General features: G+C 41.5%; 1 long non-coding RNA gene across 1 annotated transcript; it reads left to right on the forward strand.

Moving 5' to 3' along the window:
* The first annotated feature begins 1,589 nt into the window (after positions 1-1,589).
* Positions 1,590-21,738, forward strand: LOC138845046 (uncharacterized). The gene is made up of 4 exons (XR_011381733.1): positions 1,590-1,719; positions 2,116-2,218; positions 15,509-15,826; positions 15,920-21,738. It is a non-coding gene; the product is annotated as an uncharacterized lncRNA (long non-coding RNA).
* The last annotated feature ends 288 nt before the right edge of the window (positions 21,739-22,026 follow it).

A 22,026-nucleotide genomic window follows, 5' to 3' on the forward strand; every position in this document is an offset into this window, starting at 1 on the left:
GCCTGAACTCAGACTGGTACTCCCATATGGGATGCCGGCTCAAAAGCCACGGCCTAATCTGTGCCCCAACACAGGCCCCGAGGGCCATCTTGTCCATGATCAGGCTTGTGAGAGCTTTCTTTAGGACTCTGTTTTTTTTTTTTTTTTTTTTTTACAGGCAGAGTTAGACAGTGAGAGAGAAAGAGAGAAAGGTCTTCCTTTCGTTGGTTCACCCCCCAAATGGCTGCCACAGCCGGTGCTGTGCCGATCTGAAGCCAGGAGCCAGGTCCTTCCTCCTGGTCTCCCATGTGGGTGAAGGGCCCGAGGATCTGGGCCATCCTCCACTGCCTTCCCAGGCCACAGCAGAGAGCTGGCCTGGAAGAAGAGCAACCGGGACAGAATCTGGCGCCCCGAGTGGGACTAGAACCCGGAGTGCCAGCGCCGCAAGGCGGAGGATTAGCCTAGTGAGCCACGGTGCTGGCCAAGGACTCTGTTTTCTGTCAGAAACTGATTGTACTTTCAGCTCCAAAAATGTTATGCTAGGTTAAGAAATTTTCAAAGCTTTTCCCTATAATTTTTCCACAAATGCTAAATTTACTTAATTTTGAAATGTCTTCTCAGGAATCAGGAAAGTCAGAACAAAATGTGACAATCAGGGGGGGTCTGATAAAATAGTGTCCCTTCCCTCAGTCCTCCAAACATGTACCAAAGTCGCTCTCTCATCCTCCATGGCACGGAGTCCAGTGTGATGGCTTCTCAGCTGTGAGAACCTGGGCGCTATATTTGTCCTTCCTGTGCATGCATTTCTTCATTTTCAAAATCAGGACTAAAATATCCACTTTCTGTGTACATACGTAGAAGGGATGAGTTTATATTAGGATTCCATAGATGCCTGCTTATCTGATGTTTTCTTCCAATTGCATATTAAATATACTACATGTCACTTTTTTACATTTAAGATTGATTCACTCCAGCTGGTGACGCGGCTCACTTGGCTAATCCTCTGCCTGTGGTGCCGGCACCTGGGGTTCTAGTCCCGGTTGGGGCACCAGATTCAGTCCTGGTTGCTCCTGTTCCAGTCCAGCTCTCTGCTGTGGCCCGGGAAGGCAGTGGAGGATGGCCCAAGTGCTTGGGCCCTGCACCCGAATGGGAGACCAGGAGGAAGCACCTGGCTCCTGGCTGCGGATCCGCGCAGCACACCAGCGGTAACAGTCATTTGGGGGCTGAACCAATAGAAGGAAGACCTTTCTCTCTGTCTCTCTCTCTCACTGTCTAACTCTGCATGTCAAAAAAAAAAAAAAAAAAAAAAAAAAAAAAAGATTGATTCAGTCCTTGTTTAACTGATTTTCAGAGTCTTTTTTACTTGGTGAACTTACTTTCTCACCCCTAGTTGAGAAAAATTGCAATTGTGGTCAACTCTGCATAATATACAATGTGCCATCTTAATCATTTTTAAGAGTGTAGTTGAGTACTGTTAATTATATTCACATTGCTTGGCAAAAATCTCCGGATTTTTCCCATCTTGCATAACTGAAACTCTACACCATCAACTCTTCTCCCAGTTTCCCCTCTGCAGCCCCTGGCAACCGGCTCCCCGCTGTCTGTTTCTAGGAATTTGACTCCTCGAGGGACCTCGTGGACATGGAATCTGAGTCTGTCTTTTCTTGCCACTGCCTGATTTTATGCAGCTTTATGTCCTAAGGTTCATCCGTGTTGAGCCTGTGTCAAGACTCGCGTCGGGTAGACGTCTAGAGATTAACTTTCTAAGATGTGCTTGCCAAATTCCTAGATCTCCTTTCACGTTACATATCTCCTTGTGCTGAAAGATGAGGATGCCTCTGTTCATTGCATATTATTATCAGGAAACTGCCAAAAGTAAACTATGTGCTTCGAAAGCAGCATTTAGTCACTAATGCTGTGCTTCCCATGGTCTCGTTTTGGTATATGTACCGAGGGGATGATTCACAGCCCTCCATCAGCCAGAGCTCTCCCTCCAGGCTCTTCTCGGTAGAAAACGCAGGCTACCTGTTGATTCTGAGAATCCCTGAGCAGTTTCCACGTGGAGTGCTCGCCTCCTCTCTCACGCTCCTGTGACTCCGCCCTGAGCCTTGTTTTCTGTTCTTCCTCTCCGTGCAGACTCCCAGAGTCCCTGGCCTCTTCCGAATGTGGCGATTTGGATCTCCTCCAAGGCCCACTTCCCAGTGCTGGCCCTGGAAGCTGGCAGAAGGCAGAGCTGGAGGTTAGTAGAAAATAGCTCTCAGATCCAATATGGTGCCACTATTCCTCACCCGTTGGTCTCTGTTGGACATCTTTCTTTTCTCTGTGTGGGGAGGAAATGCCCTAGGGGTTGAATGGGGATGGGAGTAGGGGGGGCCAGGGGAGAGAGTATAGGGTAAAGGGGAGATGCTAGGGTACAGTGGGGGTATGGTCTGCTGTGGGGAATTCTCCAAATGGGATTGGCTGCTGGGAATACACCCAATGCTCGTATCGCAGCTTCCCTGAGTGACGTTTGCCAGTTCTCACCATGGATTTATTAATTTTTTTTGCTGATGATGTTAAAGCCTGGCTTTGCGCTTCATCTCCACTCTGCATTATCTCTTTATTCTCTTGGGTTTCAGGTGCTTCCCTCCTCCTGGATAGTTTACCCAAGCCCCTGTCTACCACTCCATCGCTTCCATAGCCTTTCTTTATTTCTTTTTAAAGATTTATTTATTTGAAAGCCAGAGTTACACACAGAGAGAAGGAGAGGCAGTGAGAAAGAGAGAGAGAGAGAGAGAGAGAGAGAGAGAGAGAGGTCTTCCATCTGTTAGTTCACTCCCCCAACTAGCCATGACGGCAGGAGCTGCGCCAATCCTAAGCCAGGAGCCAGGAGCTTCTTCTGGGTCTCCCATGTGGGTGCAGGGGCCCAAGGACTTGGGCTATCCTCTACTGCTTTCCCAGGCCATAGCAGAGAGCTGGATCGTAAGTGGAGCATCCGGGACTCAAACTGGCCCCATATGGGATGCCAACACTGCAGGCAGCGGCTTTACTACCACGCCACAGTGCTGACCCTCCATAGCTTTTCAAATGCAGCTAACATTTGCCCCTTTCAGGCCTTTCCCCCATGAGAGGCACCGCTCTGTATGGTGAGCCCCTATTGACAAGGAAGTATATTTCAATTTATTCAAGAGAGAGACTCATGAAATGTTTGCAAATTGCTTTCTTTGTAGATCAGTATTTTAATGCAGAGACAAGCTCTTACCTTAAAAAGAACTCTAGTGGGTTCCTCTACAATATTATATACAATCTAAATATATATTTATATTATAAATATTTATTTATATATATTTTGCATATATATATATATAATACAAGGGCTAGGAATATTAGCCCTTGTGATTTTCTCTTCTGTGGAGGAATGCATTACATAGGAGTGTGTGTGTGTATGTATCTTAAAGTTAATTCTAACGCAAAGTATTAGCAGTGCATATGTTTAATACTCTTGATATATGCTGCCCTGTAAACATGTTGGTTGTGGTCTATGACAAGGGCAAAGACTCTTACTATTTGTTGTTGTTGTTATTCTTCAAAAGCAACTCAAATAAGGTCCAGCCTTGTGGCTCAGTGGGTTGAGCTGCCTCCTGTGACGCCAGCATTCCTCATGACCACCAGCTGGAGTTCTGGCTGCTCTGCTTCCAATCCAGCTCCCTGCTAATGCACCTGGGAAAGCAGCGGATGATGGCCCAAGTGGTTGGGCCCCAGTCACACACTTGGGAGACCCTGATAGAGTTCTGGCTCCTGGCTTTGGCCTGACCCAGCTATGGCTGTTCTGGCTACTTGGAGAGTGAACTAGCAGATGGATAATCTCTCTCCTCTGTCTTTCCCTCTCTCTCTGTAACTCCGCCTTTCAAATAAATAATAAATTGAGTGGGAAGCCAAAGAGACAAGGCGATACAGACAGGCAGACAGAGATCTTCCATCCACTGGTTCATTCACCAGTTGCCCTCAGCAGCTGGGGCTGAGTCAGGCTGAAACCAGGAGCCAGTAATTCAATCCAGGTCTCACCGATGGGTGGCAGAGACTCACCTACTTGATGCATCATCTGCTGCCTTCCCGGATGTACATTAACAGGAAGTTGCAGCTGGAGGCAGAGCCATAACTCAGACAGGTACTCGGATATGGGATGTGTCAAGTGCCCGCCCCAGTTCCAAAACTTTTTTGTTAAGAATATTTTATTTAATTATGCCTGGGGACTAGAGATTTTCTTTCTTTCTTTCTTTCTTTCTTTCTTTCTTTCTTTCTTTCTTTCTTTCTTTCTTCCTTCCTTCCTTCCTTCCTTCCTTCCTTCCTTCCTTCCTTCCTTCCTTTTTTTTTTGACAGGCAGAGTGGAGAGTGAGAGAGAGAGACAGAGAGAAAGGTCTTCCTTTTGCCGTTGGTTCACTGAAATTTTCTTTTTTTTTTTTTTTTAATGCAGAGGTACTTTAAAAAGCAGAAAACATAATTAAACAGTAAGTTAACGGCAGGCACTGAGGTATAGTGGGTGGGTTAAGTCACTGCTTGCGATGCCCACATTCCATATCAAGCTGCTAGTTCAAGTCCCAGCTTCTCTGCTTCTGAGCTGGCTTCCTGCTGGTGCATCCTGGGAGGCAGCAGATGATGGTTTAAGTCTTGGGGAAATTTTCTTGTTTTTAAAAACATCTTTGGGACTGGCGCTGTGGCTCACTTGGTTAATCCTTCGCCTGTAGCGCTGGCATCCCATATGGGTGCCAGGTTCTAGTCCCGGTTGCTCCTCTTGCAGGCCAGCTCTCTGCTGTGGCCCAGAAAGGCAGTGGAGGATGGCCCAAGTGCTTGGGCCCCTGCACCCGCATGGGAGACCAGGAGGAAGCACCTGGCTCCTGGCTGCAGACTGGTGTAGCTCCGGCTGTAGTGGCCATTTGTGGGGTGAACCAACGAAAGGAAGATATTTCTCTCTGTCTCTCTCTCTCACTGTCTAACTCTATCTGTCAAATAAATAAAAAAAAATCTTTATTGGTATATAATTGATATTTATTCAGTTGCCATAAAATATATAATTTGTAAGTTTTGGTACACACACACACACACACACACATCAATCACCTAAAAAGTTTCCTGTGCTCTATTGGAATAGCCCTCTTTCTCTCCTCCTGTTTCCTCCTGTATACAAAGCAACCCTCCCCTGCTTTCTGTAATTGCAAATTAGTTTACATTTTATAGAATTTTATAGAAAAAGAATCATACAGTATATGCTATCTTTAGTCTGACTTGTTTCACACAGCATTTAGAAATAAAATTACTATGAATATTCATGGGAAGTCTCTGCGTGGACATATGCTTGCATTTCTCTTGGATATATACCCAGGAGTGGGATGGCTGGATCAGATGCTATGCATATTTAACTTTTTAAGAAACTGCCCTGTACTGGTTAAGCCACTTTACGTCTCCTCTGGAAATATATGAATGTTCCAGATCTTTCGGAAGCCACCCTCAGTGTGGTCAGCTTTCAGTTTCAGATAGGATCTCACTGTGGTCTTAATTTGTATTTCCTTCATGATCTATGAGGTTGAGCAAGTGCTTACTTGTTATCCAGATATCTACAAAAGATTCTGCAAATCTTTGGCTCACTTTTTGGTGGATTGCTTGTTTTCATTATTGAGTTTTGAGAGTTTTTATATACAATGAACACAAATCATTTATCAGATACGTGATTTGGAAATATTTGCTTTCCATCTGAGGCTCTTTTCATTAAAAAAATATAATATACATCCAAAAGCAGCAAATTTTGATTTTGATAAAATATAATTTATCATTTTTTTTTTTTGGATCATGCTTATGGTATAGTATCAAAGAGATTTTTGTCTAACTCAAGGTTACATAGATATTCCTCCATATGAAAGTGGAGGAATTTATAGTTTTAAGTTGTAGATTTAGTTCTTGAAACCACTTGGAATTATTATCTTGTATGATAGAGGTATGGATCAAAGATTATTTTGTTTCCATATGCATATACAATTTTTATTTTTTCAAATATATTTTTTGGGCCAGCGCTGTGCCATAGCAGATACCGCCTGTGGTGCCAACATCCCATAGGGGCGCCAATTCCTATCCCAGCTGCTCTACCTCCAATCTAGCTCTCTGGTGTAGCCTGGGAAAGCAGTGGAAGATGGCCCAAGTCCTTGGGCCCCTGTACCCGTGTGGGAGACCCGGAAGAGGCTCCCGGCTCCTGGCTTCGAACTGGCGCAGCTCCAGCCGTTGCGGCCAACTGGGGAGTGAACCATTGGATGGAAGACCTCTCTTTCTCTCTCTCTCTCTCTCTCTCTGCCTCTCTCTAACTCTGCCTTTCAAATAAATAAATAAATCTTTTATATATATATTATTTATTTGAAAAGCAGAATTACAAAGAGAGAGAGACAGAGACAGAGAAACAGATATTTTCCATCCTCTGGTTCACTCTCCAAATGGCCCCAATGGCAGGGTCTGTGCCAGAACAAAACCAGGAGCCTAGAACTTCTTCCTGGTCTTCCACATGGGTGCAGGGACCCAAGGACTTGGGCCATTTTTGGCTGCTTTCCCAGACACTTTAGCAGGGAGCTGGGCATATCCAGTTTTATAGCACAATTTATTTTAAAAAATATTTTTCTCCATCGAATTGCTTTTGTAAAAGCGGTTCATGTGAGTTCATTTTTATACTCTGTGCTCTGTTCCATTGATCTTTGATTGTAGTGTGGTGAATTACATTAACTGATTTTTGAATGTTAAACCAACCTCCTATTACCAGGATAAACCCCATTTGTTTATGATGATCCTTTTAATATGCTGTTAATTTATTTTAATTTAATTTACTGAAGTTTTTTTTTCAGAATTTTCACATATATTCATGAGATATATTGATCTGTAACTTTCTTTTATTATAATATCTTTTTTCTGGTTTTGGTAAAATAGCATTGCAGGCTGAGGAATGTGTTGGATGTATTCTTTCCAAGATTTCTGGGTGAGTTTGTGGAGAATTTATGCTATTTCTTTTTAAAAGTATTCCTCTTGGGTGAGCTTTGGTAGTTTGTGTTTTTCAAGAAATTATTATTTCATCTAAACTGTTGAGTTTATAGACATAAAGACAACTACACAATTCCTTTATAATTTTTAAAATTTTCCCTACAATATGAGCATGCTTCAAAAAGTTTGTGAAAAAAAGAGAATTAAGAAATGTTTATTTTGGGATAAAAATTTTTGAAGTCCATGCATAGTTTTTTTAATAATATGTATTTTCCAAGAAATTTTGAAGTACTCCATGTGTAGTGATATCACTGTTTTCATTTGTGATTTTAGTAATTTGTGTGATAAATATCTGCCTCATTCTTTGATTATTCAGTTTTGCTCAATTTGGTTCATGGGGCTCCTACCATGCTCCAAAATCTTGGTTTTGTCTTCCTAATGGCTGTCACAGCACTCTCTGTGGTGCAATGTATTCTCTCAAAGTCTCAAACGTTCATGTGTAGCAACCTGCTAAATGCTAAGTGGTCTCTCCTTGACTGGAATGATAACTTAAAGAAATGCATAATTATAAGGATACCATATTCTGTGGACGATGCATCAGTACTGGAAACACAGCTTGGTGGTAATACAGAACGGCACTGATCCCCCAAGTTTTGGTTAAACTATCCATTGGTGAGAGCTTGATCAAAAGGGGGCAGTTGTTAAATAAAATTTCTGGGAGGCCATGGGTTTGGAATGGGCACCTACCTGGCCCCAGCTGACCAAACCAGTATGGACTGTAATCATAGAAACTGAAGTTTCATTGGTTTCAGTGGCCCTGGGGCCAATTAACTAAGCTCGACTAAGCCATAGCCAATTAAGTTGTTTTCCCTGTCTCTCTCCTGTTTTCCAATACTGTCTATCACATAGTTAGTTAGAAGTCTTAGAACATGTTCTGGTTCTGGGAACTTGCCTGATTTGCAAGTCATTTGTTATTGTTTTCCTTTGCTCAAATAAACTCTACTGAATTTAATTGGTTGAAGGAATTTTCCTTAATCAGATTGATGGACACACAAAAAATTATTATGTCAAAGAATACATCCAATTTTGACTTTGTAAGGTACCATTAAATTGCTTTCCAAAAGGGTTTGGTCAATTGGCTCTCTCATGAACAATGCGTAAGTGATCCTTTTCCTAAATCCTTATTGACACTGGAATTTGTCCAAGTTTTAAACTTTTGTCAGTTTGATAGGTATGAAATGAAACGCTGCTCTGGTTTTAATTTGTTTTTACAGCTTCTAGAGAAATTGAACATGTTTGTTGTCTGCTTGAGTTTCATCTATGAATTGTTGATTACTGATTTTTCCACTGAGTTGTCTTTTTAGCTCTATGTATTTTGGCAGTTACATGTTCTGCAAACATATCTTTTATTTGTCTTAATTTTTTATGCTACCGTGCACTCAGATATCTCCATCTTTTCTTGATGGCTTTTCAGCACTGAGTGTTATTTAGCAAAGTAATTCTCATTCCAAGTTTATAAAAAATGTATTACTCCTTCTACTACTTTATCGTTTTTAGATTTTGATATTATAATTTACTTAGAACTTTGTGTACTGAGATAGAAATATAATTTATACTCTAAATGGTCATCATATGACCTTAAATCATTTATTCACCAATCACTAGATTCTTATTTTGTCTCACTATAGACTAAATTGTTTCTTTTATTTTTAAAGATTTATTTATTGGGGCCGGTATTGGGGTACAGCAGGTTAAGCATTTCTTTTCTTCCAACACCAGCATCCCATATCAGAACACCAGTTCCAGTCCTGGTTGTTCCACCCCCCGTCCATTGCAGCTAATGTGCCTGGGAAGGCAGTGGAAGATAGCCAAAGCACTTGGGCCCCTGCCAGTCACATGGGAGATTCAGATAGAGTTCCAAGCTCCTGCTTTGGTCTGTCCCAGCTCTGGCTGTTATGTCCATTTAGGGGGTAAACCAGGGGATGTAAGATGTCTCTTTCTCTTTGTCTCTCCCTTTCTATCACTCTGCCTTTCAAATAAATAAATTAAAAAGATAAAATTTTGAAAAATGTTTATTTACATATTTTAAAAGCAGGGAGAGAGAGAGAGAGAGAGAGAGAGAGAGATCAAGCTATCTTCTATTGACTGGTTCACCCCTAAATGGCCACAATAGCCAGGTGTGAGCTAGACTGAAACCAGGAGACAGAAACTCCATCCTGATCGCCTACATGGGCTGCAGAAGCCCAGATGTTTGGATCGTCTTTGCTGCCTTCCCAGGTGCATTAGCAGGAAGCTGGATTGCAAGTGGAATAGCCAGGACTTGAACTGGCACCCTGATACCGGGATGCAGGTATCACAAGTAGTGGCTTATCTCACTGCACCTCAGTGCCAGCCGCACCATAGACTTTCTGTGGATCAGACTTCCTGGACTAGGCTGACCTTGATGGTTGGTGAGGTAACTCAGGTGATTCCCTGTTTTGTTCTAGAAGCTTTGGAGATACAGGTTTTACATGTTGGTCCATGTATGAACATATTATGGAGCTGTTGGAGTGTACCCTATGGGAATTTGGGCTTGAGGAACAAGAACATGCATTTTTACTCAGAATGCTACTGTCAATGTGTTTACTAAAATGTCTTCTATCTGTGGCACAGAGGTCTCGTATCTTGCAACATATAAGAATTTGTGCTACACTAACTCGTTTCTTAGTAGATGCCTTATGGCTCTTGCAGTTTTGGTGATGAAGATGGAATACTGACAAGCTATGGCTTTCTGGAATAGGAAAAGCAGGAGTCCCCAAGTCCAATAAGCATGGTTCGAGGGAATTGTTTGGGATGTAGTCACAGCCGTGTTTGAACTGTAGTGAGTTAAGCAATAAGTGAGCCCCTACTTTATTCTTTGTTACTGAGGCGGAACAAGGGAGATAGCCGCAGGCTGGGTGTTGCAAAGTAGGTTTAAAACATAGCAGGGTGGGGGCAGGAAAGTGAATCTGGTGGTGAGCCTCATTCCCACCCCACTGTAACCCTTAGTACTAGATTTGTCCCGGATTGGATAAAAGTTCTAATCCTTTTCAGATAACCGGGACAGAAACATGCATCTAAGTGCAAAAGGAGAGAAATTCGGGGCTAATATGGGCAGAAATCACGCACATCTTCGAACTTTGATAGATTAGCTTGGGGGATGGGGGGGCACACCGTGTTCTAGAAAGAATAGCAACAGCATGGTCTTCTTGTATCTCAACTCCTCCTGATTTCCGTCTAGCCACTCTTCCATCCTTGCAAAGATGGAAGTAAAAAGTCTCCAAGTTTATTTCAATTTAAAAAAGTTTAATTGGGAGGGAGGGAAAGAGGAAGGGGGAGAGAGAGAGAGAGGGAGAGAGAGAGAGAGAGAGGGAATCTGCCATCTGCTGATTTGTTTCCAAAAGTCTTCAACATCTGGGTCTGGGCAGGCCAGACTAGGAGCATGGACCCAAATCCACATCTCCCACATCGGGGGCAGGGACCCAAGTGCTGGGGCCATCACCTGCTGCCTCCAAGCGTGCACATTGTCAGGAATCTGGAGTCAGAACTGGAGCCCGGGCTGGAACCCAGGCCCTCTGTTGTGGTATACAATATCCCAAGTGGTGTACTCACTGCTGTGCCAAACGTCTGCTCCATTCCCCCTTTTTTAGAGTGTGTGCTGGCTGCTTTAAGGGCATGTGGCCATCTCAGCGAGTTCTCCGAGACAGAGGAACTCCCACAGGAACTCATAGACGAAGCACTGTCTGGTATTCAGATGCTTAGTGTCCTGCCTTGGGTCTACAGTCCCACTGACCCACAAAGCCAGAAGTGACAGACATACTGGGTCTTTATAAGTTCTATAAAACCCTCCTTGTCCATGGTGCTCCTGCGTGATCCTCTGGATGAAATATTCGAGTGAGAGGAAAGGATTATTGGAAAGAGGTTGTAGATATTGGAATGCAACACATTAATTTTGTGGCAGTGGAGAGAGAAAAAATACCTTAAGCATCTGGGAAGGAAATTCCTTAGACACTGCGAGGTACAGAGGGATGCAGGGATATGAATATTCTCTTGTCTTTTACAACTGCTGCTGGTATTTTCTTCACAAAGGAAAATGCATTCTAAACTGCTGGAGTTCCTTGAATTTCGTTGATTGATGGGTCTGTTAGCTGACAGGTGGCTTTGATTACAGTTTGATTGCTATTCTCTTATTCTTACTGAGAAGTCTATCAGAAATGGCAGCAAATGGCCTCAACTTCTTCACTACCCATGGGAACACTTAGTCAGCATCCTGGCTGTCTTTCCCACAGCCAGTTCCATAGCTGTCCTGGGGTAGGTGAGTGCCAGTTAGCCATTGATGCAGACAGAACAGATTGGACTGACGGCCTTTGTGTGGTCCCTCCAAAAACAAGGTTTGTCAATTATTTGAACTGAACTGGGGGCCGGCGCCGCGGCTAGCTAGGCTAATCCTCCGCCTTGCGGCACCCGCACACCGGGTTCTAGTCGGGGCGCCGGATTCTGTCCTGGTTGCCCCTCTTCCAGGCCAGCTCTCTGCTGTGGCCCGGGAGTGCAGTGGAGGATGGCCCAGGTGCTTGGGCCCTGCACCCGCATGGGAGACCAGGAGAAGCACCTGGCTCCTGGCTTCGGATCAGCGCGGTGCGCCAGCGGCCATTGGAGGGTGAACCAATGGTAAAGGAAGACCTTTCTCTCTGTCTCTCTCTCTCACTGTCCACTCTGCCTGTCAAAAAAATAAATAAATAATAATTTAAAAATGAACTGAACTGGGAACTTTAAGGGGTATCAGTGCCTGGGATATCACGTTGGAGGCACTACCCATATGTGCCCTGTGAGTGATATTTGCGCCGTTTCGGGGAGACTGTGCCCAACAGTTGTGAACTGACTTTTTCTTTTTCTTTCTTTCTTTTTTTTTTTTTTTTTTTTTTTGACAGGCAGAGTTAGACAGTGAGAGAGAGAGAGAGAGAGAGAGAGAGAGAGAGAGAGAAAGGTCTTCCTTCTGTTGGTTCACCCCCAATTGGCCGCTATGGCCGGCGCGCTGCACCGATCCGCAGCCAGGAGCCAGGTGCTTCCTCCTGGTCTCCCATGCGGGTGCAGGGCCCAAGCACCTGGGCCATCCTCCACTGCACTCCTGGGCCACAGCAGAGAGCTGGACTGGAAGAGGGGCAACTGGGACAGAATCCATTGCCCCAACCGGGACTAGAACCCGGTGTGCTGGCGCCGCAAGGTGGAGGATTAGCCTAGTGAGCCGCGGCGCCGGCCATGAACTGACTTTCTTTCCAAGACATCATTTGCTCTCCTGGGATCGTACTTGTGTATATACTTCTGCCTTTTCTGTTTTTTTTTTTTTTTTTTTTTTTTTTTTTTTTTTTTTTCCAAAGTTGTTTTAGCTATTGCAGGTCCTTTCCATTTCTCAGTGAATTTTAGTAGCCAATTGCCAATCTCTTCAAAAAGAGATACCAGTATTTTCATTAGAATTACATTGAACGTGTTGATAAATCTGGGAAGAACTGACACTTGAACATTATTGAGTCTTCTGATTTGCTAGTACGAGGGTATGTCAAAAATTTGTGAAAAAAGGGAATTTAAAAGATACTTATTTTAGTGCAAATTTATACATAGTGTTTTCAAAATATGCATTTCCCATGAAATTTTTGAAGATCTTTCATATTTCCATGTATTTAGACTTTTACTTTTTTTCTAAGCAGTATTTTGCAATTATCTGTGTAGTGCTTTTTTTTTTTTAAAGTATTGTTCTTGTGCAGTCTTTTTTTTTTTTTTTTTTTTTTTACAGATAGAGTTAGACAGTGAGAGAGACAGAGAGAAATGTCTTCCTTCCGTTGGTTCACCCCCCAAATGGCTGCTATGGCTGGCTCTGCACCAATCCGAAGCCAGGAGCCAGGTGCTTCCTCCTGGTCTCCCATGCGGGTGCAGGGCCCAAGCACTTGGGCCATCCTCCACTGTACTCCCAGGCCACAGCAGAGAGCTGGACTGGAAGAGGAGCAACTGGGACAGAATCCGGTGCCCCAACCGGATCTAGAATCCAGTGCCCATATGGGATGCCGGCGCTGCAGGTGGAGGATTAACCTAATAAGCTACAGCGCCGGCCCTGTGTAGCACTTTTGCATGTCCTTTTGTCAGAATTATCCATAAGTAGTTCCTATTTTTAAGTAATGTAAGATTTTTTAGTTTTATTTAGTCATTGTTCATTGACAGTATAAACACAATTGATATTTTGTCATTTTATTTTAGAATATTTCAAATAAAGGTTTCAATGACCATACAGAGATTTAACAATTTTTAATATTTTGCCATATTTATTTCATATGGAAAGATTATATATAAGCCGGTGCCGTGGCTAATCCTCTGCCTGCGGTGCCAGCACCCTGGGTTCTAGTCCGGGTTGGGGTGCCAGATTCTGTCCTGGTTGCTCCTCTTCCAGTCCAGCTCTCTGCTGTGGCCTGGGAGTGCAGTGGAGGATGGCCCAGTGCTTGGGCCCTGCACCCGCATGGGAGACCAGGAGAAGCACCTGGCTGCTGGCTTTGGATCAGCGCGGTGTGCTGGCCGCAGTGCGCCAGCTGCAGAGGCCATTGGAGAGTGAACCAACGGCAAAGGAAGACCTTTCTCTCTGTCTCTCTCTCTCACTGTCCACTCTGCCTGTAAAAAAAAAAAAAAAAGCTTATGTATGTACACATTTATACTATATTTTAAAGCAGGTTGGATATATTAATATGACATGTTGTAAGATTTATGACAAAGATCATAAAATGAGAAAGGATGATATATTTTTAAGTAAGGGGTATAGTTCAGAGAAGACATTTATAAATATCTTTATACCAAATAATATGGCACCCACACTATGAATACTATAAATATATAAAGAACATATATGACTTTATTCTTCACTAACTATATATAGTAAAGTTTAAATGTATGTATATATATTAATTTCCAGATATGAGACAACACATGTGGTGTTTGTCTTTCTGTGTCTGGCTTATTTCACTTGACATAGTGATCTCAAGTTCCATCCATTTTATTGTAAATGTTTTTTTGACTGAGTAGTATTCCATTATGTACATACCACACCTTTTTTTGAGGATTTATTTACTTATTTGAAAGTCAGAATTACAGAGACAGAAACAGAAAGAGAGACAGAGAGAGACAGAGACAGCGACAGAGACACAGAGAGGTCTTCCACCCACTGGTTCATTCCCTAAATGGCCCCAATGGCCTGGGGTGGAGCGAGGCCAAACCAGGAGCCAGGAGCTTCTTCCAGGTCTCTCACATGAGTGCAGGGGCCCAAACACTTGCGCCATCCTCCACTGCTTTCCCAGGTCATTAGCAGGGAGCTGGATCGGAAGTGGAGCATCCATGACTCAAACCTGCATCCATCAGGGATGCTGGTGTTTCGGGTGGTGGCTTAACCCATGGTGCCACAGAGCTGGCCCTGCACCACATTTCCTTTATCCATTCATCCATTGGTGGACGTCGAGGTTGATTGTGTATTTTTGCTATTGTGAATAATGCTGCAATTAACATGGGACTGCAGTTATTTCTTCTTTCTTTTTTTTTTTTTTTTGAGATTTATTCATTTGAATGGCAGAATTAGAGAGAGAGAGAGAGAGAGAGAGAGAGAGAGAGAGTCTTCCATCTGCTGGTTCACTCTCCCAAATGGCTGTAATGGTTGGGGCTGTGCCAGGTTGAAGCCAGGAGCTTCTTCTGGGTCTCCCACGTTGTTGCCATCCTCTGCTGCTTTCCCAAGAGCTTAGCAGGAAGCCAGATTGGAAGTGGAGCAGCAGTGACTCAAACTGACGCCAATATGGGATGCAGACCTTGCAAGTAGAGGCTTAACCTTCCATGCTACAATGCCAGCCCCGGTTACCTCTTTCATATGCTGACTTTATTTCCTTTGAATGCGGTCCCTGGAGTGGGATACCTGGGTCATATGTGTTATATATTTTTAGTTTTAGAGGAATCTCTATGCTATTTTTTCATAATGGCTGTACTTATTTGTATTCCCCCCTACAGTGTATTAGGTTTCCCATTTCTCCACATTCTCACCAGCATTTGCTATTTTTTAGCTCTTTGATAATAGCCATTCTAACTGGAGTGAGATGATGCCACATTGCGGTTTTTATTTTCATTTCCCTGATGGCTAGTGATATTGAGCATTTCTTCATGTGTCTGTTGGGTATTTGTATTTCTTTTGATAACTGTCCATTAAGATCCCTTATCCATTTCTTAACTGGACTTCTATTTTGTTGTTGTTGAATTTCTTAATTTCCATATATGTTTGCAAATATTTTCTCCCATTCTGTCTGTTGTCTTTTCACTCTGTTGATTGCTTTTTGCTGTGTAGAATCTTCTTAGCTTTATACAATCTGATTTGTTGGGTTCTTGTCCAAAAATGTATGCTTATGCCAATGTCTGGTAGAATTTCTCCTGTATTTCCCTCCAGTAGTTTCATAGATTCGGGTCTTACACTCAAGTCTTTGATTCTTTTTTTTTTTTTTTAATTTGACAGGTAGAGTCATAGATGAGAGAAACAGAGAGAAAGGTCTTCCTTCCGTTGGTTCACTCCCCAAATGGCCACTACAGCTGGCGCTGTGCCACTCCGAAGCCAGGAGCCAGGTGCTTCTCCTGGTCTTCCATGCAGGTGCAGGGGCCCAAGCACTTGGGCCATCCCCACTGCACTCCTGGGCCACAGCAGAGAGCTGGACTGGAAGAAGAGCAACCGGGACTAGAACCCGGTGCCCATATGGGACGCCGGCGCCACAGGCGGAGGATTAACCAAGTGAGCCACGGCGTTGGTCCCTTTGATTCATTTTGAATTGCATATCAGGTAAAAATCTTATTTCAAACTTCTACTTGTGGAAATTCAGTTTTCTCAACACCATGTATTGAAGAGACTGTCTTTTTTTTTTTTTTTTTAAAGATTTATTTGAAAGTCAGAATTACACACAGAGGGAGGAGAGGAAGAGAGAGAGAGAGAGAGAAAGAGAGAGAGAGAAAGAGAAAGGTCTTCCATCCGCTGGTTCACTCTTCAATTGGCCACAGTGGCCAGAGCTGCATTCATCTGAAGCCAGGAGCCAGGAGCTTCTTCCAGGTCTCCTGCACAGGTGCAGGGGCCCAAGGACTTGGACCATCTTCTACTGCTTTCCCAGGCCACAGCAGAGAGCTGGATTGGAAGAGGAGCAACCAGGACTGGAACCAGCGCCCATATGGGATACCAGCACTCCAGGCCAGGGCGTTAACCCACTGTGCCACAGCGCCGGCCCTCTGAAGAGTCTGTCCTTTCTACAGAGAACGTCTTTAGCACTGTTGTCAAAGATAAGTTAGTTGTAGATGTGTGGAATTCTGTCCCATTGGTCTATAAGTCTGGTTTTTTGTTTTTTGTTTTTGTTTTTGTTTTTTTGCTAGTACAACACTGTTTTGATTATAACAACCCTGTAGCATAATTTGAAATATGTGATATATGTGATATTGTGATACCTCTAGCTTTGTTTTTATTGTTCACAATTGCTTTGCATATCTGGGGTCTTACATGCCTCCATGTGAATTTTAAGATTGTCTTTTCTATTTTTGTGAAGGATGTCACTGGGATTTTTTGATTGAAATTGCATTGAATCTGTAAATCATTTCAGGTCATGTAGATATTTTGATAATATTAATTTTTCCAATAAAAATCATGGAACGTTTTTCCTATTTTTGGCATTTTCTTTCATTTCCGTCATTAATATTTCAAATTTTTACTGTAGAAGCATTTTGCAATCTTGGCTAAATTTTTCCAAAAATATTTAACTTTTCTATAGCCATTGTGAATGGGGTTGCCCCTCTACGTTTTTTCTCAGCAAGATCATTGCTGGTGTATACTAATTTTTGCGTGTTGATTTTGTATCCTGCATCTTAGATGAATTCACTTACCAGTTCTGTTAGTATGTTAGTGGGGGCTTTTGGTTCTGCTATATAAAGAATCATGTCATCTGCAACCACGGGTAATTTGACTTCCTCTTACTATTTGTAAGCTTTTTATTTCTTTTTCTTGCCTAAAAGTTCTGGCTAGAACTATAATGAATAAGAATGGCAAGAGTGCATGTGCTTGTCAGATTTCAAGTCTTAGTGGGAATGCTTTCAGCTTTTTCCCATTGAATATGTTGTTTGAGTGTGGGCTTGTTATACATAGCCTTATTGTATTCAGATCTGTTCCTTCTATACTCAATTAGTTCAATGTTTTTACCATGAATGGATGTTGTATTTTATCAAAAGCTTTTCTCTCATCTATTGAAATAATCATGTGAATTTTATTCTTCATGGTGTTTTTTGATGTACTACATTTATTGATCTGCTTTTGTTGAATCATTCATATATTCCTGGGATAAGTACTATTTGGCCAGGGTATACGATATTTTTGAGGTATCGTTGGATGAGATTCACCAGTATTTTGTTGAAGAGTCTATATTTGTCATAGTCTCTTATAGCTTTCCTTTGTTGTGGTGGTTGTATTATTGTCTGGTTTAGCTGAACTTGTGAATGAATTTGGAGGGGTTCCCTCCCTTTCAGTTGTTTGGAATAGTTTGAGAAAAGTTGGTGTTAGTTCTTCCTTAAAAGTTTGGTAGAATTCAGCAGTGAAGCCATCTGTCCTGGACTTCTCTTTGTTGGGAGACTTTATTGCAGATTCAATCTCATCATTAGTTGTTGGTCTGCTCAGGTTTTCTGAGTCTTCACAATTCAATTTTGGTAAGTTATATGCCCCCCTGGAAATTCACCCATTTCTTCTAGGTTTTCCAATTTGTTGGCACAGGTTGATTATAATAATTACTAATGATTCTTGGTATTTCTGTGGAATCAATTGTAATAAGACCCTTTTCACCTTTGATTTTATTTATTGGAATCTTCTCTCCTTTTTTCTTGAATAGTCTGGATAACAATATCAATTTTGTTTACCTTTTCAAAAAACCAACTCTTTATTTAATTAATCTTTTGTATTATTTAAAAATTTTTTTATTTCATCTCTAGTTTTTATTATTTCTTTTCTTCTACTAATTTTGGATTTGGTTAGTTCTTATTTTCTAGGTTCTTGAGATGCACTGTTAGGTTGTTTATTTGATACCTTTCCATTATTTTTAGGTAAGTACTTATTGCTATAAAGCTTCTTCTTACTAGCACTTTTTTCTGTATTCCATACATACTGAGAAGTTATATTTCTATTTTCATTAATTTCAAGGAACTTTAACATTTTCCTTTTGATATTTTCAATGACTAATTGTTCATTCAGGAACATGTTATTCAGTCTCCAAGTATTTGCATAATTTCTAGAGTTTCTTCTATTTTAATTTTCTACCTTTATTCCACTGTAGTTAGAAAAATATAAATTATCTTTTTGTTTTTTTGAATGTGTTAAGACTTGTTTTATGTCCTACTTAGATGGTCTATCCTATCAAATATGGAATATTTGATGGAAAATATATGGAATATAGTGATGAAAAGAATGTGTATTCTACACCACATTGGGATGGAATGTTCTGTAAATGTCTGTTAGGTCCATTTGATCCATAATATAGATTAACTCATTTATCTCTTTGTTAATTTTTTATTTGGTTTATCTGTCCATTGATGAAAGTGGGATGTTAAAATTCTTCAGTATTATTGAATTGGAGCTTATGTCTCACTTTAGACCCACTAACATTTGCTTTATAAAACTGGGTGCCCAGCATTGGGTGTTTATATCATCTTGTTGAATTAATCTCTTGATTGCCATATAATGACTTTCTTTGTCTCTTATAACAGTTTTTATCTTAAATTCTATTTTTTCTATTAGCTTAGCTACTTTGGCTCATTTTTGAGTACCATGTATGTGGCTTATATTTTTCCATCCTTTCATTTTCAGTTTATTGTGTCTTTACTGGTTAAGTGCATTTCTTGTGGGCAACATGTTGTTGTGTCTTTTTTTTAGAAACCCACATAGCCAGTCTGTACCTTTTATAACTAGGGGATTTATTCCATTTACATTTATAGTTATTATTGATAAGTAATGACTCTGTCCTACCATTTTTCCTATAATATCTATTTTGTTTGATTTTAATATCCTTGTTATTTTTCTAGTAGGTTTTCTATTTTCACACTCTTCCATGATGAAGATTATCTTTGTTTCTGTATGGAGTGCATCCTTAAGTGTCATTTGTAAGGCTGGTTAGTTTTTGATGAACGCCTTCAGTTTTTACTTGTCTTGGAAAGTCTTTGTTTCATCTTTATGAAAGAGAACTTAATTGCATAAAGTGTTCTGGGTTGGCAGCTTTGAAGTTTCTGTTGAAAAATCTGCTGTCAATCTAATGGGAGTTCTTTTAAAAATGATCTGGCACTTTCCTCTTGAAAATTTTAGAATTCTCTTTGTGTTGCACTTTTGAAAGTTTGTCTATAATGTGTAGTAGTGACATTCTTTTCTGATCCTTTCTATTTGGGGCCTGTGAGCTTCTTGTGTTGGGATGTCCACATCTTTCTTTAAATTGGGGAAGTTTTCTACTATAATTTCACTGAGTAGGATTTCTAAGCTTCTCCTTTTTGCCATTCCTTTGGGGACCCCTATAACTCAAATATTTATTCATCTAAGGGTATTCCAGAAACCTCAAACATTATTTTCATTCTTTTAAATATTTTCTTCTTGTGCTTTTGGCCAACTGAGATATTTCAAAAGACCTGTCTTTAAGATCAGATATTCTTTCTTCTGCTTCATCTTCTCCACTCTAGATCAAGTTTAAGGCTTTAAACTGTATAATGTTAAATATTTATTTATTTATTTGAAAGGTAGAGTGGCAGAGAGAAAGGGATCTTCCATCCACTGGTTCACTCCCCAAATGTTCACAACAGCCAGGGCTAGGCAATTCTAAAGACGTGAGCCAGGAACTCCATCAAAGTCTCCCATATCCAAGTGTTATTATTGATAAGTAATGACTCTGTCCTACCATTTTCCTATAAAATCTATTTTGTTTGATTTTAATATCCTTGTTACTTTTCTAGTAGGTTTTCTATTTTCACACTCTTCCATGATGAAGATTATCTTTCTTTGTTTCTGTATGGAGTGCATCCTTAAGTGTCACTTGTAAGGCTGGTTAGTTTTTGATGAATGCCTTCAGTTTTTACTTGTCTTGGAAAGTCTTTATTTCATCTTTACTTATGAGCAGCAGCAAAGTAGCCTTGGAGGAACTTAGAAACCTAGTAGCTTCCCTGGGAGGGGATGGAGCCTCATGTCCTACACTGGCATGGGGCAGGATGGGCAGGGAGGCAGGCACAGAAACTCTGGACCAGAGTCCCCAGCAAGCAAGTGTTGTGCTGGTTTGGGTGGGCTATGGAAAGTCCAGTCCAGATCTCTGAGTGAGCGCACTGGGTTCTGGGCTAGGCAGAGACAGAAATCCTGGGTGAGAGCCCTGAGTGAGTGTTGTGCTATGCTGGTAGGGCATGGAAAGCCCAGCCAGTTATTTATGGGAGGGGCAAGAGCCCAGAGTGATGCCAAGGATGGATGCAGTACAGAAAACCCAGCTACTGTCGGTGGCAGAGTCTGGGGTTGTGTGGTAGGAAACTTGGGACTGCAGGCCCTTTTCTGGGCTGGTGTTGGGAGTGAACTAGGTGCACAGTTCACAGCAGGTGAACTGTCCCCAGCATGCCTACCCTCCCAAATGTGCTTGTTGTCCAGAGCATTGCACACTCCCTATTGTATGCTCAGATGCTGCTGCAAAATTGTCCCTAGTGCCCAGGCAGCTCTGAGCCTCAGTGAACAGACTGAGTGGGAAAAAGGAGACCTTGACTGAGTCCCAGGGCTGCAGGTTCCAGCGTCAAAGAGACCGTTTCAAGTGTTTGGACAAAAGATGGTGGTGATGAGGAGGATGAGCCCCCAGTCTGAGGGAGCAGGCACTCTTACTTTTAGGGCCCTAGGGCCTGGATGTGCTAGGTGCTCTCACTGTCTCTTGAAGCATAATGCATTGCATGTGGTGGGTGCTGGAGTCACCCTTGCTCTGTTGGGTCTTGTTCGATGTATGAGGCTCACATGTATTTTTTAAAATATTTAATTAATTAAAGATTTAATTAATTTGAAAGGCAGAGAAAGTGAGAGAAATCTTTCATCTGCTGGTTCTTTCCTCCACATGGCTGCAATAGCAGGAGTGGACCAGGTCAAAACCAGGAGCAAGGAGCTTCATCCAGGTCTCCCATGTACAGGTGCCCAAGCACTTGGGCCATTTTCCTCTGCCTTCCCAGGTACATTAGCAGGACACTGGATCAAAAGTGGAACAGCCAGGACTCAAACCAGTACTCCAATAGAGGATGCTACATACTGGCAGCTTAACCTGTTGTATTACAATGCCATCCCCCATTTCATATGTTTTGAAATGCTGCTTTAATTTTCATTATGTTCAACATATTTATCTCTAGTTTGATTTCTTCTTTTGCTCATGAGTTAATCAAAGTTTGTTTTGCCTCTATACACTTGTTGATTTTCCTGGTATCTTTGCATTATTTATCAAAATTCTACTGACAATTTTGAACTTATTGAGACTTATTTTATGGTCAAAATATGGTCTAACTTGGTTTAATATTCCATGTGGAGAAAAAAAGATGATGTATTCTGTAATCCTTTTTTACCCCCTCAGTGTTCTGTAGGTGTGAATTTCATCAAGTTGGTTGACTGTTAAATTGAAAATGTTATTTAAATTTTCTGTATCCTACTGATTTCTTCTATAAAATAAACTTACTGAATAAACTCTTTACTGAGTTTTCTGTATCTTCAATTGTGGAGGGAGAAGTGATGAAATCTCCATATCTAATTATGAGTTTGTATATTTCTCTTTGGAGTCTTTTTACTTTGCTTCCTGTATTTTGAATTTATTATTAGTTCCATAAATATTTAGAAATATTATATCTTCTTAATGAGTTCTTCACTAAGAAATAATCTACTTCATCCCTGGTCATAGTCTGTGTTCAAAAATCTACTTTTTCTGTAACTAATGTAAAAAATATGGCTTTCTGGTTTATTACTGTTGGCATAGTTATCTC

Source organism: Oryctolagus cuniculus, chromosome 13 (assembly GCF_964237555.1).
Source record: "Oryctolagus cuniculus chromosome 13, mOryCun1.1, whole genome shotgun sequence".
NCBI classification, from domain to species: Eukaryota; Metazoa; Chordata; class Mammalia; order Lagomorpha; family Leporidae; genus Oryctolagus; species Oryctolagus cuniculus.